The sequence below is a fragment of the Schistocerca serialis genome, chromosome 4, assembly GCF_023864345.2.
Source record: "Schistocerca serialis cubense isolate TAMUIC-IGC-003099 chromosome 4, iqSchSeri2.2, whole genome shotgun sequence".
NCBI classification, from domain to species: Eukaryota; Metazoa; Arthropoda; class Insecta; order Orthoptera; family Acrididae; genus Schistocerca; species Schistocerca serialis.
Genome location: NC_064641.1, coordinates 463,230,493 through 463,256,959, shown reverse-complemented (window position 1 = coordinate 463,256,959; position 26,467 = coordinate 463,230,493).

Here is a 26,467-nt window from a genome sequence, read left to right as displayed (position 1 = left end):
TCCACTGATGACCACACTCCTGCAGATCACATATCTCCTATCCAATAAACACCAAAATATCGGAAATTTTCGTTTCCCTTGACCTCGAAAAAGTCCTATGACCGAGAATGGTATTCTGATCCGTATTCAAGCTCCAGGCATATGTTATTCCAAATAACTGCGTCGGCCGAACTGGTTACTTTCTACTTAAGCGCCCGTCTTTATTGTTGTTAAAAATACCAATATTCTGCTTCAGCTGTGCCTCAAGGCTTTGTCCTCCCTCCTCTCCTTTATGACTTTCACAGTGCCGATACGCCTAACCCTCCAGCACTCCACCCTCAGTACGTTAATAACACTACTTTCCTCGTCCCCTGCCCACACTACAAAAATCCCTCCATCTTAGCCATCTTCTGGTGTAACCAATTTACAACTGTCTTACCAAATTAACTAATACTCTGAAATATCTTGGATTAACTCTGGACCGGCAGATAACTTGGGAACGTCACCCACTAAACATCCAACCGAAAGGTCACAATAGACCAAAAGTAGTAAAACTACCAACCAGCCGAACATGGGAATTGTTGCCCTCTACTGTACTGCACACCTACAAAACCCTGATGCTCCCTATCATTTCCTATGACATTGATGCCTTAATGTCCGCTCCATCCAAGTTCTGTCACTCCCTCCAGACCCTTGAACGTCATGCACTTCGTCTTGTATGCAGAATCTGTTTACGTTCCCCCCAGATGGATTCTCTACAGTATCGAATTCCAACTCCTCCTAACCAACATGAACACCTCCGAATATCCTACACTATACGCAAAGTAGATTCCAACAACGCCACTGCCTCCCCTATCATCACCACTTCTAGCAGGTGCCGCGCCTGTACCAATACATCCCACCATCCGTGCACTGATACACACTCTAGACTCTGTCCCAAAGCAAATTCAACAGACTGCTCCTCCCAGACAATAAAATCAACCACGATATTTATCCACCCTATAACTTTAGTTACACCACTCCACATAAGGGCTCACCCTTCCCTCTCTATCTTTCCCTGTGCACCGCGGTGGTCTAGCAGTTCTAGGCGCTCAGTTCGGAACCGCGCGACTGCTGCGGTCGCAGGTTCGAATCCTGCCTCGGGCATGGATGTTTGTGATGTCCTTAGGTTAGTTAGGTTTAAGTAGTTCTAAGTTCTAGGGGACTGATGACCTTAGAAGTTAAGTCCCATAGTGCTCAGTGCCATTTTTTTTCCTGTCCCTTCTGTTGTTTATACTATGGCCCTGCCTTCCCAAAAAACTCATCCTGCATCATTTTTACCTTTTAGTACGTCGGTTTCAATTCAAAAAAGAAAAATAATCAACCCTGTAATTTTATCAAAACGCATCAAAGATCCATATTTTCATGCATCTTAAAAACATTTGTAAAATTTTCACCTTTTAGTAATACTTGCTTCGTCTTTATGTATATTTTAAAGCTTTTTGTTGAAGGGTGCAGTGTTGTACCACTGGCAGACTACCCTCCTACTATATAGAGCAAGGAGGGTGAAATTACAATAAAGAAAAAAAGACAGCCACGACTATGCTCGTAATCGTGAAAAGCTTGTGTTTTTACTCTGATTTGACGCCGCAAGAAAATCAACGACATTTTATACAAGAGAAAGCTATCAACAACCCGAAGGTTAGTTGGAACACCACATTGCTTCCCAATACATGGTAATGTTGGAGCTGGTACGCTGTTGACTAACTTTGAACTTTAACTGACTTACCCAATCAATTAAATAGAGACGTACGCTTTTACTTGGACTCGGATCCGCGTTGCAACTAGCGATAGAAACAGACAGTTCTTAGCGAATATTGTAAAACAGTACAACATAAAAGCGTGGCTGGTTGCTTACTAGACTAAAAAATGATGAGGCAGTCGCTTTGCATCAGACAAGTGCAGAAGATTGACTGGAGACCGAGCAATACAGAAAGCAGAGATTAGGTTCCCAATAATTTTGTTTCTGTCATCTCATTAGAATATGCGAGGGCGTATCCAAAAGAGGCCGAATTCATTCTTTTAAATTTATTTATTCAGTATTTGAAATAAAAAGTACCATCGCCTCTGTGGTTTTTATCTTCATTTTAGCAACGTCGGAAAAACTGTTTCCTTCCCTGTCTCTCTTCATTTTCATTCGGACAAGGGGAAAAAAACGCGCAAGGAACAAAGGTCTTCTGAATAGAGCCATACTGGAGTACGAACGTGGATGTGTGGACTTTAGCGATGTGGAAAAATATGCCACAACTCAAGCCTCTACCATCCCAAATTATTGCGCAACCGTTCCAAACATACAGATATAAGTCCTGGTTAACAGTCTGATGACCTTGTTCCACATGCTCTGAATGACCAACTGCTCTCATTCGAAAAAAAAAAAAGTTGTTAGGATTGATCTGACGTTTGACTTTGCGAGCTGTTTTGGGGTGAGGCAAACTTGAAATCTTCCAATGGTTTCCTTATTGCTTCGTTTTAGCACCATGATTCGTCACCTGTGACGACCTTGGAAAAAAAAGTTTGGATCACTTTGAACTGTTATTCAAAACACGGGACGCTTCCACGCGACGTTGTTTCTGTTCAGCAGCCAGCAGTCGAGATAATAAATTGAAAGCAGCTACTTCCATCTCCAAATCATCTGTTAAAAATTAACCGAACTGAGCTCCAAATCACTCCAGACAATTCCACATCTTCTGCGCATGTCCATCGTCGAGGTTCCATCATTATTACGCAATTCTCTTCAAAATCTTCATCTGTTCATGTTGTGGAAGACTATCACAGCGAGATTTGTCATCAATTGACATTTCACCTCTTTTCAAACAGTAAAAACGCGCAGACTTGTAAATTATCTCAACTGCTTCGTCCTTGTGGGCCGCTTTTAACGTTTCAAGAGATTCTCTGCTAATTTTTACGAGCAAGAAGCAAAACCTTACGGCTCCGCGCTGTTCACGACAATAATCCATCGCAAAAGTGACGATCACACATAACAACTATCATTGAAAAATTCTCACCATCGGAACGGAACCTTCTATATTGACGACGCTTGGCTTACCACAAATTTCTCTACTCCCCAATTCTACTCAGTACTTCCTCATTAGTTACGTGATCTACCCACCTGATCGTCAGCCTTATTCTGTAACACCACATTTCGAAAGCTTATATTCTCTTCTTTTCTAAACTACATATCGTCCATGTTTCACTTCCATATATGGCTGCACTCCATACAAATACTTTCAGAAAAGACTTTCTGACATTTAAATCTATACTCGATGTTAACAAATTTCTCATCTTCAGAAACGCTGTCCTTGCCATTGCCAGTCTACATTTTATATCCTCTCTACTTAAACCATCATCAGTTATTTTGATCCCCAAATAGCAAATCTAATCTACTACTTTAAGTGTGTCATATCCTAATCTAATTCCATCAGCATCATATGATTTAACTCGAATACATTCCATTATGCTCGTTTTGCTTTGTTGATGTTCATGTTACATCCTCCTTTCAAGTCAGTGTCCACTCCGTTCAACTGCTCTTCCAGGTCCTTTACTGTCTCTGACAGAATAACAATGTCGTCGGCAAACGTCAAGGATTTTATTTCTTCTCCATCGCTTTTTATTCCTGCTACAAATTTTTCTTCGGTTTCCTTTACTGCTTGCTCAATATACAGATTGAATAACATCCGGGAGAGACTACAACCCTGTGTCACTCCCTTCCCAACCACTGCTTCCCTTTCATGTCCCTCGACTCTTATAACTGCCATCTGGTTTCTGTACAAATTGTAAATAGCCTTTCGCTCCCTGTATTTTGCCGCTGCCACCTTTAGAATTTGAAAGAGAGTATTCCAGTCAACATTGACAAAAGCTTTCTCTAAGTCTAGAAACGTATGTTTGCCTTTTCTTAATCTTTCTTCTAAGATAAGTCGTAAGGTCAGTATTGCCTCACGTGTTCCAATATTTCTACGGAATCCAAACTGATCTTCCCCGAGGTCGGCTTCTACCAGTTTTTCCATTCGTCTGTAAAGAATTCGCGTTAGTATTTTGCAGCTGTGACTTATTAAACTGATAGTTCGGTAATTTTCACATCTGTCAACACCTGCTTTCTTTGGGATTGGAATTATTATATTCTTCTTGAAGTCTGAGGGTATTTCGCCTGTCTCATACATTTTACTCACCATATGGTAGAGTTTTGTCAGGACTAGCTCTCCCAAGGCTGTCAGTAGTTCTAATGGAATGTTGGACTCCTTTCACCTTTCTGTCTTCCCTTCTTTGCTTAGAGCTATTTTTGCATCTGAGCTCTTTATATTCATACAAGTGGTTCTCTTTTTTTCCACAGGTGTCTTTAATTTTCCTGTAGACAGTATCTGTCTTACCCCTAGTGATATATGCCTCTACATCCTTACATTTGTTCTCTAGCCATCCCTGCTTAGCTATTTTGCTCTTCCTGTCGATTTCATTTTAGAGACGTTTGTATTCCTTTTTGCTTGCTTCATTTACTACGTTTTTATATTTTCTCCTTTCATCAATTAAATTCAGTATCTCTTCTGTTACCCAATGATTTCTACTAGCCCTCGTCTGTTTACCTACTTGATCCTTTGCTGCCTTCACTATTCCATCTCTCAAAGCTACCCATTCTTCTTCTACTGTATTTCTTTCCACTGTTCTTGTCAATAGTTCCCTAATGGTCTCTTTGAAACTCTCTACAACCTCTGAATCTTTCAAATCTTTCAGTTTGTCCAGGTCCCATCTCCTTAAATTCCCACCTTCTTGCAGTTTCTTCAATTTTAATCTACAGTTCATAACCAATAGATTGTGGTCAGAGTCCTCATCAGCCCCTGGATATGTCTTACAATTTAAAACCTGGTTCCTAAATCTCTGTCTTACCGTTATGTAATCTATCTGAAACCTTGCAGTGTCTCCAGGCCGCTTCCACGTATACAACCTTGTTTCATGATTCTCAAACCAAGTTCTATATTCACCTACTACTTTTCCTTCTCTCCCTTTTCCTACAATCGAATTCTAGTTCCCCATGACTATTAAATTTTCGTCTCCCTTCACTATCTGAATAATTTATTTTATCTCATCATACAAATTTTTCAGTATCTTCGTGGTATGCGGAGCTATTTGGCATATAAACTTGTACTACTGTGGTAGACGCGGGCTTCGTGTCTATCTTGGCTACAATAATGCGTTCGCTATGCTGTTCGAAGTAGCTTACCCGCGCTCCTATTTTTTATTCATTATTAAATCTACTGCATTACCTCTATTTGATTTTGTATTTTATAGTGTCATGTTATTTTGCATAGTGTCATGTTATTTTGCAATCCGGGACGTTGTTTTCAGTTCCCTCAGCAGCAGCAGCCAGGGACGCTTTGAGTCCAAAATTGGCCAAATATTTAAATTTAACTTAGACAAACAAGTAACATTATGTGACGGTTAAATTACATGCATATGGATTTATCAGTGGAAAACATGTTAGTGATATTTTCTGCCATTCCACCAGTCTCTAAATTTTTACCTGCTAGTCGGTGGGAGCCCAGAAAACTTCATTTGTGGATCTGAAGTATTCACCGCTGATTCCAGAAATCGCTTGACACAGACATAGAGCTTAATCCTGTCTGAAGTTGGTTGTGTGTTAGACTAAAAGCTCTATCATGGTCTGATCCATGCTGCTGGTGTGGAAGGTACCTTTTCGAATAACAGCATTAATAGAGCACTTTGCATCGTTGTAAATCATGTAGCCCTCTGATAACTGTGTTAGTTTGGAGAAATAACTGACTGCGTTCGGTAACTCGCCATATTTTCCCGCTTTCCTCAATAGTCCAGCGGCATGTGGCTCTTGGTACCCGAAAGGCTGCGAGTTTCTCGACAGATATCATGCTCTTGAATCATCGCAGAACTATGATACTCTCTCTGATTGCCAGACTGTCCTGATAAACTGTAAAATCTACATTCTTGATCACATCTGAGTTCATCTGAACAGGTAATCGGTTTCAGATTTACAGAAATCATGAAAAGTACAAATGAAAAATAAAATCACTGGATGTGTAACTTTGAGATAGTGAAGCCAGAAAAGGACCAAATAGGTAAAAAAATAACGCCCTGTAGAAATCCTTGGATGTCACAGGATACACTGGTTTTAATTGATGAAAGGAGAAAATATAAAAATGAAGCACATGAAGCAGGTGAAAGGGAATATAAATGTTTAAAAATGATATTCACGGGAAGTGTAGAATGGTTAAGCAGGACTAGCTAGAGGACAAATGCAAGGACGCACAAGCATACATAACGACAAATGCAAGAACGTAGAAGCATATATAACGAGGGAAAGATACATATCAGCTACAAGAAAATTAAAGAGACCTTTGGAGAAAGGAAAAGCAGCTGTATGAAATCAAGGGTTCAGGTGGAAAACTAGTACTAAGCGAAGAAGGGAAAGTTGGAAGGTGGAAGGAGTGTGTAGAGGATCTACACAGTGGAAATGAAAGGAAGGTTACGGAAGCGAAGGATGACGGAGGTGAAGGTGAGATAGGAGCTATGATATTGAGTAAAGAAATTGACAGAGCACTGAAAGAACTAAGTCGAATCAAGGCTGCTGGAGAAGGCGATACTCCTTCACAATTACTGATATCCTTGGAGCACCCAACCGTGACCTAAGCTATTACACGTGGTGTGCAAGACGTACAAGAATGGAGATATAAACTCAGACTTGATACTGAATAAAATAATTCCAATTCCAAAGAAAGCAGGTGCTTATAGATGTGAATATTACCGAAATATCGGTTTACTAAATCATGGTTGCAAAACACTAACGCAAATTATTTACAAAAGAATGGAAAACTGGTGGAAGCTGACCTCGGGGAAGATCACTTTGGATTCTGGAGAAATGAAGGAAAGGCAAACCTTTATAGCTTTGGAGAAAGCTTCTGACAATGTCGACTGGAAGACACTCTGAAATTCTTAACGTAGCGGAGATAAAAGATAGAGCGCGAAAGTTTATACACAACTTTTACAGAAACCAGAAGCAATAATAAGAGTCTAGGGACATGAAAGGGAAAACGTGGTTGAGAAGGGAGTGAGACAGGGCTGTAACCCGTCACCAGTGTTTTTCAATCTGTATGTTGAGCAAGTATTAAAGGAAACCACAGAAAATTTTTGAGAAGGAAGTACACGGAGAAGACATAAAAAGTTTGAGTTTTGCCGATGACATTGTATTTCTGTCAGAGACATCAAAGGATTTGGAAGAGAAATTGAAAGGACTGGGCAGTGTCTTGAAAGGAGGATATTAGATGGACATAAATAAAAACAAATCGAGAGTAATGGAATGTAGTAGAATTAAATCAGGCGATGCTGAGGGAATTGAATTAGGAAACAAGACATTAAAAATAGTAGGCGAATTTCGCTATCTGGGCAATAAAATAACTGATGGTCCAGAAGTAAAGAGGATATAAAATGTAGACTGGCAAAGGGAAGGAAAACGTTTCTGAAGAAGAAAAATTAGGTAACGTAGAATATACATTTGAGTGTTTTGAGGTCTTTTCTGAAATTAGCCTTCCACGGTAGTGAAGCATGGACGATAAAGAGTTCAGATAAGTACAGCATAGAAGCACTTGAAATGTGGTGCTATAGACTATTGTTAAAGATTAGATGCGTAGATCACGTAACTAATGAGGAGGCATTGAATTTATGACAGACCTTGACTAAAAGAAGGGATCGGCTGGTAGAACACATTCTGAGACATCAAGGGGTCACCAGTTTTGTAGTAGAGGAAAGCGTGGGGAATAAAAGTCGCAGAGGGAGACCAAGAGATGAATGTACGAAGCGGATTCAGAAGGATGTAGGTTGCAGTTCAGAGATAAACACAACACAAGATAGCATGGAGAGGTGCATCAAACCGGCCTTTGCACTGAAGAGGACGACGACGACAACAACAGCAACAGCAACAACAACAACAACAACAACAACAGTAGGCCAGGACAAGTCGACGAGCGGGGTAAGGGGTCTAATCATTTCCAGGTAGGATCATCATACGGACCCTACTAACGCTTTGCACGGTCACATGCGAAAGACTCGCACAAGGAACTGTTGCTGCTAGTTAAGTGGGCGCAAGGTAACTGACGCGCGCGCTGCTTGCGTGTTACAATTTTCAGTTCATTCCACATAAGCTCTTGTGGAATAACCAGTAAGATATTTGGTAAATCTTCATTGTAGATGACTGAACAGAAAATGAATAAGTTTCACAATATCTATTTATTCATAGCTTATTCTTGTCAATCCTACTCCAAAAATCAAACACTGAACTGAGCAAGTTGACGATCTCGATATCTATTGAGCTCTGATTATTCAAAGCACTTACAAAGAGAATGCAGTTAGAGGGTTCAAGGAATGTGAGACCGAACTTTGCAATCACTTTGTGTTTAACAAACATCATTTCAAAAAAAAAAAAAAAATGGTTCAAATGGATCTGAGCACTATGGGACTTAACATCTTTGGTCATCAGTCCCCTAGAACTACTTAAACCTAACTAACCTAAGGACAGCACACAACACGCAGCCATCACGAGGCAGAGAAAATCCCTGACCCCGCCGGGAATCGAACTCGGGAACCCGGGCGTGGGAAGCGAGAACGCTACCGCACGACCACGAGATGCGGGCATCATTTCCCTGTGCCGAAGACCACAGATCACTATCTCGATACAGACGAAACCGAGAAATTTCCAAAGGAAGTATTCTACCGTGTCTTGCAAGTGATGAGATGGACAATGGCTCTCGATGAGACGCCTGGGTAGTATGTTTCAAATGCTATACATGAGATGAGAATATCTCAGACTTCGAAGGAAGAAAATTCGTGTGCGATTTCTGTCGTGGAAAAATACTGGTCTAGACTTATATTCGTTTTCGTCACAATAATTCTTTCAGTAAATGCTGTTCAGTAAGAAATATGTAGCAATGTATAACTGATAAATATTTTGTCTTATACTTTCTAAGAATAAAAATATATTCAACTTTTATCGGTATTATCATATTGTCCTGTGTCAAAGAGCATTAGCTTTTAAAGCTGGCAAAATAATTGAGACTGCAATAAATTCAAAATTTATGTAACTAACTTCTACACAATTAGACGCAACTTTTGAATACTCGAAAGGAAAAACAAATCTCTGAAAGTGAATTTACGAAAAATGTTTAACCCTAACATGGTCTATTTGACCTGGTCTCCCACATTACAGAATTTGTGAAACGAAGAAATGGAACTATTACATTCACATAGGGAACAACTGAATCAACCATCTTAAAATAGCAGTGTCACAGACGATACCTAGTTTTGAACTAAACTGATTAGCAAGATGCGTGATTCTTAAACAGCGGATAAAAATTTAAACTCCTGGCACTGCTGGAAGAATCGGTCACAGACCTTTAATCTTCTTCTCCTCTTCAGGTATTGTACGAGGTTGCCTGTTACGGTACCCATCGTTGCTTGGGTCTTCCTCTGTCTCTTCTTTCTACGTACTTATATTTTCTAGCCTTTAAGGGGAGTCCCTCACACTCCATTGTCACTAGGTGTTCTTCAATTTTCTCCTATACTCTACGATTTTATCATTTACACTAAAAAATTTTAGTTCTTTTCTAATATTTTGATTCCTTAGTCTCTCTTCTACTGTGGCACCTTTAACTCGTCTCAGGAATTTCATTTCTTGTGCCTGGATACGACTTTATTGCTTTCTGCTAACCACCCAGGTCTCACTTCCATAGAGCAGTGCGGGGACTGCAACTGTTTCGTAGAATTTAATCTGAGTATCTTTCCTAGTTTTGTTTTTAAGATTTCTGTTAATTGTTTCACATACCTGGCTAAATTTATTAAACTTAATTTCTATATCTTTGCTGTATCATTTGTCAGGTCACATACTAGGTAAATGAAGTGGTTGCTTGCTCTAAAAGCTTTTCATATACCACTATTTTGGTCCTAATGTGTTGTTTCCCCATGGAGGTCATTATCTTGGTTTTTCTTTTGACATGTCCACGTCAAAATTCGCACTTGTTTGTTTCGGTAAGTAAATTCCTTTCTGAAGGTGCTCTTCTTTATCTACTAGGATCATTGAATCGTCAGCGTATAGTGAGTTATTTAAAAGAGTCGCCCTGCTTAGATATATACCTTTTTGAAGTTATGTTTTCTGTATATGCATTATTTCATGTGTGTAACTGTTAAAGATAGATTAAGGAAAGGCACACCTACGTTTCTAGAATTTGTAGACCTACAGAAAGCTTTTGGCAATGTTGACTCGAATACTCTCTTTCAAATTCTGAAGGAGGCCGGGGTAAAATACAGAGGGAGAAAAGCTATTTACAATTTCTACAGAAACGAGAAGGCAGTTCTAAGAGTCAAGGGACATGAAAGGGAAGCAGTGGTTGGGAATGGAGTGAGACAGGGTTGTAGCCTACCTCCGATGTTACTCAATCTGTATATTGAGCAAGCAGTAATGGAAACAAAAGAAAAATTTGGAGTAGGAATTAAAATCGATGGAGGAGAAATAAAAACCTTGACGTTTGCCGACGACAATGTAGTTCTATCAGAGACATCAAAGGACCTGGAAGAGCATTTGAACGGAATGGACAGTTTCTTGAAAGGATGTATAAGATGAACATCAACAAAAGCAAAACGATGATAATGGAATGTATTCTAATTAAATCAGGTGATGCTGAGGAAATTAGATTAGGAAATGAGTAGTAGACGAGTTTTGCTATTTGGGGAGTAAAATAACTGGTGGCGGTCGAAGTAGAGAGGATATAAAATGTAGACTGGCAATGGCAAAGAAAGCGTTTCTGAAGAAGAGAAATTTGTTAACATCGAGTATAGATTTAAGTATCAGGAAATTTGTATGGAGTGTAGCCATGTATGGAAGTGAAACATGTACGATAAATAGTTTAGACAAGAAGAGAACAGAAGTGTTCGAAATGTGGTGCTGCAGAAGAATACTGAAGATTAGATGGATACATCACGTAAGTAACCAGGAGGTACTGAATGGAATTGGGGAGAAGAGGAATTTGTGACACACTTTGACTAGAAGAAGGGATCGGTTGGTAGGAAATATTCTGAGGCATCAAGGGACCACCAATTTAGTACTGGAGGGCTGCGTGGAGGGTAAAAATCGTGGAGGGAGACCAAGAGATGAATACACTAAGCAGATTCAGAAGGATATGGATTGCAGTAGGTGTTTGAAGATTAAGAGGCTTGCACAGGATAGAGTAGCATGGAGAGCTGCTCAATACTCTCTCTGGACTGAAGAGCGTTGGGGTTATGAAAGGTCTCTGCTGGATTCCTTTCATGTTAATTTCTTAAATCTGTTGTCATTTACGGCATAAATTCCTCTTCTAAATTTACTGTGGCGTTTCTGACTATCTGGGAGGAGACTGAGTAGTGGAACGTGTTACTTTTACACATAAACAAGAACGATCTGTCACACTACTACACTTTAAAACACAGTTTATATGTAATTCATGTCACACAGTCTCATACGGAACGTACATCCGCTTTCTTTTATATACTGTATATGATAAGATACTGTCATCCCGCTTCCCTTCTGTGTGAGAGGATGAATGAGTAAATGTCTTTCTAGTTGCATGCTTGAGGGTAGCATACAAGCCTGTCTGCTAGAGAACAGTAGGACCAACGTCGGAACAGGTAGCTACGCTCTCTAAAAGCAGGGAGGTTTCTATTCTTAGTATGGTCCTGTCTGTCCCTTGTCATGTTGGTATAGGAAGCTGCCCCTCTGGCCACTTCCGTTTGTATTTGTGAGCCACCCTCAGGAAGGGACCAGGTCAGTCTGTCCGTGGCGAGCGTCTGAAGTGGTAAGATCTCCGGCTAAGTGCATGTCTGCTAAGTCCGTAGGACAATGGATTTCTTAAGTTCAGCCTAACTGAAAATTTAATCACCTTTATTTCAGGTTTAGCTCTAAAATATCTAATGTTATCTTAAATTGCAACGCAGTGTAATTCGAGTGTGAAGTTCAGAATATATTCCGGTAGTTGCTTTGTCACTACTTTATGAGTAAAGTGTAACCACGTGGTGATCAGTAACTCTAACTAGCATCATCAATCTTCAATGCGAATCTTCGTCTTGACAATATTTTCCAATATAGCAACTTTTCTTTATGTTCAACCCACGTGGGGTGTACTTTGTGAGACCAGTACCACGTGCTTATACAATTGTTTGACCCATCAGGTTAATAGTAAGACGATAGTAATCAGTTCGAGATTTTTCTATTGTTAATTGCTTTTCGATCTAATTTATTTTAATTATCAAAATTATTGTGGAGTTACACTCTTTGTGTAAACCAAGTTGACCACGTGGAGCATGTGGTGTAATCGTCAAAGTAGCCCTCAGATATTCTTTTCGGGAAGATTTCACACAGAGTTAGTATGAATTTAGTATACCAGTGTGTGGTAATTACATGACGGACAGGATTGTGCTACGAACGTAATTTCTTTGGGTGAAAATTGAATCAGTTGGTTGCGGTTAATTTCCTCTTGCATATGTTTCAACGTTCTTCGTGTGTTATTTTGTGAATGCAGTGTTGTATGCAGTCTCCCAATCTTGGCTCCATATTTGATGTGTTCCGTAAGATTACAAACTCACATTTTCACAATCCTAAATAAGGCACCAGCTTAGTTATGACTCACGTTTAATATGCTGAAATTTCAATGATCAATGTTAAAATAAATTTCCGAATATAAACTGATTTATTTCTTTTTATTTAAATTCTCTTTTTATATATATATCACCGGTTGTCGTATGATTATTAAAAGATTATAATTAATGTTAGTCTGGTTGGGATTTTCGTGAGCTAGACTGGATACCTGGTGAAACAGTTGCGCAGTAACGCAAGGTTAACTTCCCCAGACAGCTCACAGCTTTTAACCCGCTTTTATGGTCTTGAATAGCAGCACCGCTTACACCACAAATTAAAGCAACAACGTTACAAGTCTCATTCCTCTATCAGAGTTTTACAGTAAAAGCAAAGGAAAAAAATACAAAAATTGTGAACTTGTAATTATATCAGACGAAAACAGTAGCGTTTTGTCATTTGTCTGCCTGTTGTCTGTTATGCCTATTTTTCTGAGGCGCGACTATGCGAAATTTATGTCAGATACTAAGATCTACAGTTCATTGGCGGTGTAAACATTTCCAGGTTACCGTTATAGCCATTTATGTCACATACGTAGTTTGATACTCATAAAGTCACTCACTAAAAACGTTTGTTGGCGTAGTCATCATCACAACCTGTAAGATTCTTCCCGGTGACCTAGCATCACGAAATGTGGCAAGAAGTAAAATTTTACTGCACAAGTAAAGAAAAGTCCGAAAATGGTTAATTTGTAATTATATCACAAAAACTTCTTTTCCACTTATTATCTGACTCTCTATCTGTCCATCTCTTAAGTAGTGATATCGATAAGAGAAAAATATCGACGAGATACTCGACTCCCGGAATGGATGAACTATCTATATACGAAGGTAGTCCCAAAAGTAAGGTCTCCAATTTTTTAATAAATACGTAGACCTGTATATTTCTACAATGGTTTACATCAGTTTACAGGTTGAACATTTAGCTATTAGCCGGCCGGGGTGGCCGAGTGGTTCTAGGGGCTACAATCCGGAACCGTGCGACCGCTACGGTCGCAGGTTCGAATCCTGCCTCGTGCATGGGTGTGTGTGATGTCCTTAGGTTAGTTAGGTTTAAGTAGTTCTAAGTTCTAGGGGACTGGTGACAGAAGTTAAGTCCCATAGTGCTCAGAGGCATTTGACTCATTTAGCTATTTTTCAACATAACCACCATTTCCGTCGATTCATTTTTGTAGACGTTTTGGCAGTTTTTGTGTGCCCACGTCATACCAGCACGCTGCCACGCTGTTCAGAAAGTTATGAACCTCTTCTTTCACCTCGTCGACGGAGCTGAACGTCTGGTCCCTTTAATCCCACAAACCAACCAACCGGAGCTGAACCGCTTTCCGGCCAAATGTTCTTTTAACCTAGGGAACAGGTGATGGTCACTGGGCGTCAAGTCAGGACTGTAGGGTGGATAGGTGATTATGTTCCACTGAAACTGTTGCAGGAGAGCAACGGTTTGCCGAGCGAAGAGTGGGCGAACGTTGTCATGGAGAATGTGTACGCCCTTCTCAACATTCCTCTTCTCCAGTTTTGAATTGGCCGTTTGAGTCTCACAGTACCTGTCAGCGTTAATTATGGTCCCAGTGGGCATAAAGTCGACCAACAATACCCCTTTCCGATCCCTAAAAACGGTTGTCATGACTTTACCGGCAGACTGTGTTTGAATTACCGCAGCTTTGGCGAAGAAGGATGCCGCCACTGGCGTGATTGTTGCTTGGTCTCAAGTGTAAAGTTGTATGCCCAGGTTTCGTCACCTGTGACAACTGAGTCCAGAAAGGCTGCAAGGCGGTGAAGAAATGTGCGGGAATCATCAGCCTCTTGCCGCATGAGGTCCTCAGTCAGCATGTGTGTTACCCATCTTGCGCACGTCTTCCGGTAGTTCAACGTTTCCGTTAAAATTCTGTGAGCGGTGCTTCGGAAAACCTCAGGAACCAACGTGCAGAGATCATGCAGGGTGATCCGCCGATCTTCACGCATTCTTTGCTCAACCTTCAACACTGTCTCCTCAGAAACTGACGGTCTCCTGCTGCTTTGTTCGTCGTGAATTTCGGTCCGACCAGCTGCAAACTTTACACCACTTACGAACATTTTTGACATCCATGCACGACTCACCATACACTTCCGTCAATTGGCGATGGATTTCAATCGGCGCAGTGCCCTTTGCGTTCAAAAACCGAATTACCGCCCGCAATTCGCACTTGGTGGTAACATCCAACGGGAGCTCCATTCTCGACGGCTGCCAGCTCGGTGTCCGCATGTTTACACACAGCGCGTGAAGCACTCTTCATAACAGTCTGACCAACAGCCACACAAACAGAGTTCTGTACTTGTCAAAAAATAGGGTACCTTACTTTTGGGATTACCCTCGTACATAACTAAGTTTGTACCGTACCCTCACAGCGCAAGTCTTACTCGCACTTGTCAATTTTTTGGTGTATTAGTTAGTTTATCCATATAATTAAGTCACACTGTTTGTTTCATAACAGGCTGGTTTCTTACATCAGTTCACTACATGAGTATTACAGGCAGTTGGCAAATGTATGAGCCTTAGACCCAATGTAACTGTTGACCGTTAGTTACTTTTAGTAAATACTGAGCCCTGGGGATTTCGCGGGCCTTGATTTCGGACGTTATTCGCAGGCACCACTACTGGCAGCACAAGTCAGTTGTAGCTTCTCTCTGATTACCTCTGACACATCGGATGATAGAGTAGGCCTTAAGCAGCGTAGCTGGTGCAGTAAGAGCCAGGCAGCCAGTGCCAGGGGGCTAGAGGGCGTCACGGGCCGAGTTCCGGACGTAGTGGGTTATAATCGAGGCAGACAACCCTTCCGTGGAAATGTGGGCGATAAGGTTTTCGTCCGGAACTCTAATTTGGGCAGTGGACATCAGTGTGGATCTACTGGGAAACTAACTCTGTTTATGTCAACACTTGGTGCAACAAGTGAAGTCAGAGTTATAACACTGAGTTTATTTCGGTGTCCTTCTGCCCGCGTCGATTTGTCCGGCTTTGTGTACCATGCTGTGTGGGACTGGGTGCTGGGAGCGACACTGGATACTTCCAGGATTATCAAATATCTGCCACATTGTGCGCTTATGGTCAGTATTTCTCACACTACGGTATGTCCACCCCTATTGCCTGCGTTTGATGGTTTACTGAAATATCTGTTTGAGTGTTATTATCTGAGCTAAGGCTCTGCTGCTTCAGATTATGTATATTTCTGATCAGTCGAATATTTGGCTGTATATGTAATTGTGATTGTGTTATGGATTTGCGTGTACCACTGAGCGCTTCATTGTAGTGTATTTGTGTTGACTATACGCAGTGTGAAAGACTAATTTCAGTGACTAACCTTAATGCTAGATTTTCCCACTGATATGGCCGTCGGCTTTCTTGTGCCGTAATACTCTTTATAAGTGTTCTGGCAATAAACTGTGGCAAAAAATTTTGCCGGCTAAATTGTCATCTTAAGTGTTTTTAAGGATTTTGCATTTAATCTTTTATTTTATGTTTTGTTTGCTTTAACAGGAATTTCCTGCATTTACTACACACGTTAAATTTTTGTTGTAGGTTTCCATGTCTAAAACCACGGAAGAAAGCATTGCTTGTACGATCTAATTATTAAGTACCGCCTCATAGAAATAAGCTTGTCATTTGTCAGATCTTATTCTCTTGGCATTTATTAAGTTTTATTGTATCAAATTTTATTCAGTTAAATGGTTTAAGAGACACTATCTTCGCCATTATTGCACATTGTAAATATTTTGTTAATTTGTTAAAGATTGTGTTTATTTATTCATGATATTATGTGGTGGTCAAATAAGTGTAACAATTCAAACGACAAATGACGATGCTATTCTGGGCGTGACCTTCCACACTTCCCTTGTCCTACCCCATCCTGTGTTTAGAAAATCTGCTTATTAAAGGTTTTAAACAAAAGACTTAAGACCAGACGGAAGCAGTACTGCATGAGGAACAAATAAGTTTTATGAAAGGATGCTCTACGATAGATGCAGTTTTTATTTTACGATAGCTAATACAGATAGCAGAGAATATTATAAAGAAACACACATTGCTTTTTAGATTTTAAAATAAACTTTTGACACCGTCAATCGACAGAAAATTTGGAAGACAATGATGAATCATGGATATTCAAAACATCTAATAAATGCGATAAAAAGTATGTATCAGAATATGACTATCACTCTTATCTCAACGGAAAAATGATTATTGAGATACCAACTAACGAAGGAGTGCGACAAGGCTGTTGTATCTTCCGAACATTGTTTAACAGTTCTTGTCCAATGAGACAGAAACGCCACAGTAAATTTAGAAGAGGAATTTATGTCGTAAATGACAACAGATTTAAGAAATTAGCATGAAAGGAATCCAGCAGAGACCTTTCATAACCCCAATGCTCCGGGAAAAGGCTGTGCAGGGAATTTTCTGGCCATGCTAGGACATTCCCAAGCAGGCTTCTCCCACCCTACTTAAGCCAAAAATGTAACGAAAAGGCAAAAGGTCACCAGCTACTTGCTAAAACACGATAATTTCAACACATCTTTAGAATCTACCAATTTCAAAGAGAAAAAAAACAATCTGTGACACCTATTTAAAAGACAGTGTAGACCTAATTCGGTCAGCAAGTAAAAACAATGGTTCCTGTGTCATTAGTATGAAAACAATTTCTGGTTGTTACACTTATGGAGTTCACCAGTATTTGCTCATAGCAAGAGCCAACTGATCACAGGAAAATTTATTAAAATAGCAAAGGTGCCACAGCAATTAAAAAAACATGAAAATAACATCAGTATTATTACAATGCACAATCCGCAAAAGCAAAAAAAAAAAAAAAAAAAAAAAAAAAAGATAAGAGAAAAAACATGTTTTACAAAGTGGTTATCGCAAAAAAATTCTATATATTATAAAACTAATAATTTGTAGAATTTAAATAACTATGTCGCACTAATTCAATCACTCTACTATATTTCAGTTAGTTAGCAAACAATGACCACTGTGTCATTTTACTGAAACTACAATTAATTATGTGATTGTTACCCTTAAGGGTTCCTTACAAAAAATGTGCCCCATGCAAAGGCTAATCGATCACAGTCCAATGAGAATGAATAGCTATCTGACTCATAAACGGAGCAATGCCACAGGAATTGATTTACGAAACAAAATATCACAAATCTAATACATCACACAAGAACAAACATTGATCAATAAAACAGCTCTGAAAGTACAATAGTCAATGTCTAAAAAAAATACCAATAAATAAAACACCTGCAAAATACAAGAGTCAAAGTCTAAAAAAAAACAATAAATAAAACACCTGCAAGATACAAGACTCAGTCTAATAAACACCAATAAATCAAACCCCTGCAAAACACACGAGTCAAAGTTTCTCTGAGAGAAACACACGTATATGCATTGAACTAAGAACCGTATAATCACTGTTCACTGACACACTCAGTAGCTCCACTGTTCCGAGGCACAATATAAGGGGAAGGGGGGGGGGGGTTTGTCGCCGCAGCGGTCAGTAGGGATTTTTATCCATCTGTTGCATGCAATCCCGCCGTCTCTGCCCTCTCATGAAGTTTCCCTTGGTGGCTCGTGTCACGTACATCTCGATTTGGTTCCATGTTTGTGTTGTCAAATTCGTGTGGTATCCTCGTTTGACACGCCTGGTTGATATTCCTGGGCAAGGATGACACTTAATGGCTCTTCTTTGTGCCACCCTTAGCTACCAGAGAACATCGAACTATGATTCACTATCTCTTGACAGTGGGCATCCGCCAGGAAATGTTGATAGGCGTCGTTGAAGTTTGCCAGTTTCTCTGGACAGTATGTGTCAAAAGGCTCCACACCCCTTGTGTTGTTACATTCTTGAGTTATCCTTAATTGGCTCGCCGGTTTGATATTCCTGGGTAAGGATGACACTTAATGGCTCTTCTTTGTGCCACCCTTAGCAACCAGACAACATCGAACTATGATTTACTGTCGCTTAACAATGGGCATCCGTCAGGAAATGTTGATAGGCGGCGTCGTTGAAGTCTGCCATTTTCTCTGGACAGTACCTCTCAAAAGGCTCCACACCCCTTTATCCCCTGTCTTCTGTCGTTTCACCGCGCCCGTCTCCCCACGGTCATGTGCGTGTGGTGCGTTGGCAGCAGATGGATTTCCGTGCGGTGGACCGCTCGCCCATCTCAGGTCATCGCCTCCACGAAGGGTCGCACTGGGGCGGCCGCCCATTAGCTCCAGGTGCAAGGGAAAGTGTTTGTCGCGTGCCCTTCTTTTGTTGTCGACCGCACTCCTGAAGTGGCCCAGTTGACAGCGTGTCCTGCTGGGAAACCCCCCTGTTTACAACTATTCCTCCTCCTCGCTCCTCCCGCTGTCTCGTAAGAGTTTAGCCGGTTTGCTTTCACGTTCTCAACTGCATTCGCAGAAATTGTTCATCATAGTTATGTGATTACAAAATGTCATACATAATACCACTTAGTATTGTCTTTAACAATTTTTAACAACAAAAGTGAGACTTAATTTTCTTTTAAATAAAAAAGTTAGATGAATTGACAATATAAAAATAAAAGTTAAATGACTTGACAATATAAAAAATAAAAGTGAAATGACTTGACAGTATAAAAATAAAAATTATATTAACTGACAATATAATATTTAAATCCACATCACTAATGTGGTTCACTTACGTTTTAATAAATCAAATGCTACTTATTAATTCACTAAAATGAATAGGATTATGCCTTGTGGAAGTATAGGTCAGGACAGCATAGGGTTCATATGTTATTTACACACACACACACACACGTGCACACCTGTTGTCTACACTACAAACTAACTACCCATAAATATGTATTACTCAGAATTCTACTTCAATCCACCACTACTCAATCCAACAAGCTACTTCAGTGCTACTCCAGCACAGTTTTTATACCACTGAGAGGTGGCATGAGCCCCCTCTCATATTTCTATCTTACGATTTTCCTCTCTAATTGCATGCAGTGAAAAGTTCCTATTCCTTCACACGTGGGCTTCCCATGCAGCGTCTCTCGTCACCCGGGTGGTCCGGTGATAGGCAGGCCCTCCTGATCTTGAAAGGGTAAGCCGACGGGTGTGAGGTAGTCGAGTGAATGCTTTCCAGACGCCGACATTGTAGAATAGCGGCTGAGACACGCCCTGAAGTAGCGGCTGGGCTAGAGGTTCCGTTACTTCGCAGAAACTTAGCGAAAACACTTTCTGGCGGGTTACCAGCGAGGCGTGGGAATGACTTGTGTACCCAGGCAGTTTTGGCGGGCAAATTCCCGCGCTTTCTGCAAAATCGTAACTGTGATTGGCTTGCTCAGGGCATAGCTCCGTGACGTAGCAAAATCGGCGCAGAAATTGGCGCCAAGAATCTCCATTGGTGGAATGGTAGTGCTCCGGCAATAGAGTGGAATTTTCCGCCGGTTTTCGAGTTGCTGATTGGAATGGTTAACCACGGCTACAGTCGTGGGGGTGGGAATGTTCTGTGTTCGGTTTTGTACGGGTGCTCTTGTGGAGAGTCGGTTCTCGCCTTTCAGTCGGAGTAGGTTACAAGACTGAGCTCTCGCTGCTCTGGACAGCCTGCCTTCCGTTGGCTGTCTAATATACTTTTATTTGATTATAACTGTTTAATGAAGTTGCTGAAGTTTCGACTTCAACGTAACATTCTGAGTACAGTTGGCAATTGAGCATTCTGCGTACAAGCGGCCTATGGTGTCTGTCTTGGGCAGTTTTGGCTAAAGTTGATTGTATCGGAGTTACTGTGTGACTTCGCTTCTTAAAATCAATCAATGTACTGTCATTGATTGTGTGGCAAACCTTCTTCGTCTTCCTCAGAGGCGCATTTGTATTGATAGGAAGTCTTTAGTCTGGAACAACCAGACCAGGATAATTTGTTTCGGACTATACTCGCGACATTATCATCACCATGACGGGACATCGAAGCAACCAGCCATAGCCTCTGGTATGCCAGATTGTGTCCTTGCAGTTAAGAAGACAGCTTGGTAATGTACGTCCGCAGCACCAACAAAGCAGGCAATTTTGCTAGGTGATAATCCGAGCTCAGCAGAGCGCGCCTGTTTGTCTTTTCTAACTTTGATCTGTCTTGGGTGTTCATTGTCTGAGTTCTCACTAATGTAGCAGCAATTAATGCTGGGTTGGCTATGTGCCTCTCTTAAGACTTGAGTTGCAAGGAATTGGCTCCACATATCACTTCGTCATAAATGTCACAATCTAGTTTAGGGACACCTTCACAGAATTTATTTGAGTATCCAATTTGAGCCAATTTGATGTATTGTAAATGTTTCATGCGTTTTTGTTTATTATTTTGTGTTATAATAAATCATATTGTTATTTTGGACAGAACTTTCATTCTGTTCATCGGTAGAGCAATCCTATCATTTTCTCACTATGTTAATGAAACTTTCCTTTATTTAACTTATTTATCAAATTAAATTATTGCAGATGCCAAACTCTTTTCTACCCCACTTGCAGGGTCGATTACAATCAGTTCGCGTTTCTTTTTAATCCATGTGCAACAGCAAAAGTCGGAGTTAGAATAGGGGGGCCTTAGAGCATCATTTATATATGAAGATTCTCGAAGAATTTAGTGTTAAATACACTACTTGCCCCGGCACCTCGCACCACTACAACATTGTTCTAATTCGTCCTCTTCCTGACGCTCGCGGCATATGTCTTGTCACATGATAAATATGGAGAAACTTTCCCTAAACACACACAGTAAAAAGAACAATGGTTATTTACACACAAATACATTTATAACAGTTGACACACCTGATAAGAGACACGCAATTATACATTTATCATACTCATATGTTTACACACAAAACAGTAAGACAATTTCATCTAAAATTACGTTATCACAAGAATTAATCACACAGATGACTCTGAGAAGGGAAAATTTTTTTATCCTACAGGTTATATTACATTTTCTTACCCATTTTGCTCCAATTTCGTTCCTTCTTTAAGTTACCTTTCGCTTCCAAATCATGTATTTCGCCTGTGGTGGTTATTCTGGATTCATTTCTCATGAATGGCAAAATTGTGGTCTCCTCTATTCTGTAAAACAGTTTCATCTTAACATCTTATTGAACTTACAACAGACACAAAAGATCCGAATCCTCCTGTAGTTTAAACGACAAATGTTTTGCTTCATCCTTATTACCTTAAACCAAGCTTTCCTTCGGTCCCATAATCAAAATTATTTAATCTTCCTCTACCTTCAAGAGGGAAATTTCCTCAGTACAAATCATATAGGCTGCAGTGCATCCCGCACCAGCGAAAATAGTAAGCTGTAATGCTCACAGCATCAGCAAAACACATAAACGTCGCTTTTCTAGGACAAGTATTAACTCAGAATAATTTTTCAGGCTCTGGCTCAACATCAATCAAGACTACAGAAAGGATCCATATTTCTGTTCCATTCTCCATTTGCTGAAAAACTGCTCGTATTTGACAATCACAGGGCCACGTAAATTACACAAACCACAATTCTTCTTTCACCTTGAAGGGAATTAATATACTGTCGAAATCCACAGACAGCACTTTACGTACTCAGCTATAAAGAACAAAAAAAAGACATATATCATCAATATTAACATATTAGCGCATACTGGGAAGCCATTGGTTAAACAATCGTATTATCACATCCTGTTTTCAAGATTTCAAACTTACTCATTCCTTCCTCAGAGTTCTCCTATCTTAAAATATTCATACAGCACGCATACTATAGTAAGAGATCCTCATTTATACTGACAGATATAGAATAATAATAGATAGATAGTAGCACTGAAAGCAGAAAATCGGAATCAAGGCTACTAACAGCTTGGGACCTGGATTTGCCAGACCCATAATACCCACAGATCGGATATTCCCCTGAGTTTTGAATTACTTCAACACAGATCTTGCTTCCCTCAGGAGCGACTCGTTTCAATTTACACAAAAAAAACATAAACAGCATTTCACTCGTTCACAAAGAAACCTTTTATGTTCACATTTGAACCAATCTAAATCCTAATTGCACAAGGAAAGAAAAAAAAACTACAAACATCACTTCAATCAATCACATAGAAACATCTTTATCACTATTTTTACCAACATATTATTCAAAATGCATTTATCACAAATGTAAACTAATCAATTGTTTCTCTTCACCGACCTCTCTACTCCTCACTGTCCTTTCTACTCAATGTATGGTTTTACGTTTGACACATGGTGTAGCCCTTTTGATTTCTTCGATCGAAGAGTTTCCACTTCTATGGCGTTTTCATGGGGAATCTTCCTTATCCGATACGGGCCGTTAAAGAGATTAAAAAATTTCTTGCAGACACCTGACCGTTTGTTAGACAGCTTGTGTGATCTGATAAGAACTTTTTGTCCTACATGAAACACTGTTTTTCTCACGTTTTTCTTATACGCCTTGACTCTGGCTTCTGCTGCACGCTTGATGTTGCGTAAAGCTAAGTCAACAATTGCGTTCCGGCCTAGTCTCGGCTCTAGTGGCCAAGGCACCACCTCTTTGATTTTGCTCGGGGGCTCCTTGTTTTTTAGCACAGTGATTGGCGGAAGCTTTGTTGACGTATTAGGCAACTCATTAATTATGTTCTGAAATCCTTTTAGTTGTATGTCCCACAATCGGTGATCACGACTGCAGTATAACCTACAAAATTTTCCTAATTCACGCATAATACACTCACTGGGGTTCGAGCTGGGGTGAAATATATATATATATATATATATATATATATATATATATATATATATATATATATATATATATATATATATATATATATAGGTTTAATTCTTCTCCTTCGAAGCATCCGCTGTCAGTATTGCGATCTAAATTGTGGTCTATTATCCGAGATAACCCTTTTCACGCTCCCAACTTCATGCAGAAACTGCTTTGCAAATGCAGTTGCCACTGCCCTTCCTGTGGCTCGCTTCAACGGAGTCAGACACACAAACTTGGAGGTTAGTTCCACCGCTACGAAAACATATGCAAAACCTGCTTTAGATCGTATTAGTGGCCCAAATAGATCCACGGCCGCGAGGTCACAAAGTTTGCTTGGTATTATCGGGTGCAATGATGCAGCATAAGTCACTGTGGCCGCCTTTGCTCGCTGACAAGGTCCGCACACTCTAAGACACCACGAATACGCCGTAGCATGTTATTAAAATAGCATGTCTCTTTCAGTTTTTCACAAGATTTCTGTGCTCCGAAGTGACCATAACTCAAATGTGTGTACCATATAATTTTGTTTATGAGTTTCTCCGGAATCACCAACACCCATGTGGAGTCGTCCGGGGCTCGTTTCTTGAATAGTATTCTATTGCGCACTAAGTAGTACTGGCGTATTCCTACATTCTCCTTGTCCTCCCACTTCTTCTTTATATCTTTCAATACTGCGTCCTTATCTTGTTCGTCCGCTATACTCCCTAAAGAGGTGGTAACAAAATTCTCGAACGCTACATTCTGTAAGTATAGGATGCTAAAATTATTTTCACCGAGTTCCCCTTCTGTGTGAACCAAACCTATAGGAATGCGCGATAAAGCGTCAGCAATTACATTTTTCTGTCCAGGAATGTATTCTACAGTGAAGTTATATTCCTGTAGGTATAGTGCCCAGCGTCCTAGTCTCCCATGCGTGATTTTTGTGCTCATAAGAAATTGAAGTGCACGATGGTCAGTGTACACCCGGATGGTCCTCCCAAATAAGAAATACCTAAATTTTGAGAATGCCCAAACTATCGCGAGTGCTTCGAGTTCCGTCACGGAATAATTTTTTTCACATCGAGAGAGCACCCTGCCCCCAAACGAGATTGTTTTCCAAGTTGTAATATCATTACACCTGCCTTCTCAAAAACATCCAGTAGTCTGTTCAGAACGTCATTATGGTCCTCCCACGACTTTTCCGCAATTAATACGTCATCCACGTAAATTGTCACTCGCTTTTTCAAATCATCAGGTAAAATGCTATTTAATCCCCTTATAAAAGCAGCTGATGAGACGTTTAGTCCGAACGGGAGACGCCGGAATTGGAAACAATTTCCGTAACACAGGAACGCTGTATATAATCTGCAAGATGGGTGTAGCACGATTTGCCAAAAACTCGAACGGAGGTCGACAGATGATAGTACCTTTACCCCGTGGAAACGTTGTAAGAGTTCCTCAAGGCTCTCAGGCCTGTCCGTTTCCGACATAATAATTGTGTTTATCTGTCTCGAGTCTAGTACCAAACGAACCGAGTTGTCGCGTTTTGGCACGACAAGCAAGGGTGAGTTGTACGAGCTTACTGCCCGCTCAATTATTCATTGTTCTAAGATCTTGTTTATTTCCTTCTCCACCTGGGCTTTATACGCCACGGGAATAGGGTATGGTCTAACAGAAAACATCTGATGGTCACGTACTCTGAATTGGTAAGTAAAACCCTTAATCGCCCCCAGAGTCTCAGAAATGCCCGTTCATGATTCCTAAGTAGGCAATACAATTTCTCCTTTTCCCTGTCCGTGGTTCTGGCACCCACGATGCTCTTTCTCAGTGCATTAGCAAAAACAACATCTTTCCCCTGCTCAACAGACGTAGAGCACGACTCACTTACATAGTTCACGAGTAGTTCCAGTCTGCGTTGCGACTCGGTTTGAGCTTGAAATTTTAGGCAACTAATTTCTGACTCGGCACGTAATATGCATTCATCAAATACTAAATTAATTGGCTGATCCCCAACTTGAACTGTCATTACTCCTCCACCCATGTCAATTACTGCATGGTGGGCATTCATGAAGTCATTTCCTAAAATCATTGCCACATTCAGCATTGGGAGCACAAAGAAGTTGTACTCAAACTCTCTTCCCTGCCAGGTAAAATAGAGACGAGACTGCCTTCGGATTTCTATGCTCTTACCGTAGATTGCGCCCTTCACCTTTATTCCTCGCACTTGAAAAACGGGCCAAGTCCCAGTCCCTTCGAATTTTTGAAATGCTGCATCGCTCACTATCAAGAAAGGGCTTCCAGTGTCAATGACACACTTAAAACATATTTCGTTTACTGCAACTGTCACGACTGGATTTATTCCCGAAATTTTAGCACTCGTAGTTTCTTGCAACAAATCCTCTCTAATATCTTCCCTCTCTATATACCGTATGCACTCCTCTGCCATGTCGTTCATTTGTTCCGATTGGGCGCCTTCTGCGCTGATCGTTTGTCATTGCCGGTTTTGTTCATTTCAATTTGCTGGATTATGTCTAGGATTAGCCGGCCGAATTTCAACATCATGAGGTGCTCCGCCTACAGTCCTATTCCCACCGTGTTCACCGTAGTATCGATTCTGGTTGCCGTTACTGTTGCGTTCACGATCCTGTCCACGTCCTCGATCATTTCCGTTGTTGCACCTGTGTTCGCGACTGTTACCCCAGTTTCTATACGGCCGGTCCCGATTATTGTTCCGTTCGCGTCGCGACGACCAGTCACGCCGTTGATTAGTACTACGGCCACGACTGCGATCGCGCTGCTGTGCCCCGTAATAACTTTGTGCCTGATTAGGCGGGTATTCTCCTGTATTGTATTCCAACTCTTGGAGAAGTGTCTGAAACGTTTCCACGTCCTCTTTGCATCGTCCCGCAAGAATGACGTGGCGCAAGTGCATCGGCAATTTGGTGATGCATATCCTAATTAGTTCCGCAGGCCCGTATGGATCGTATAAAAATTGATTTGCCTGCAGCACGTGGTCGAATAGG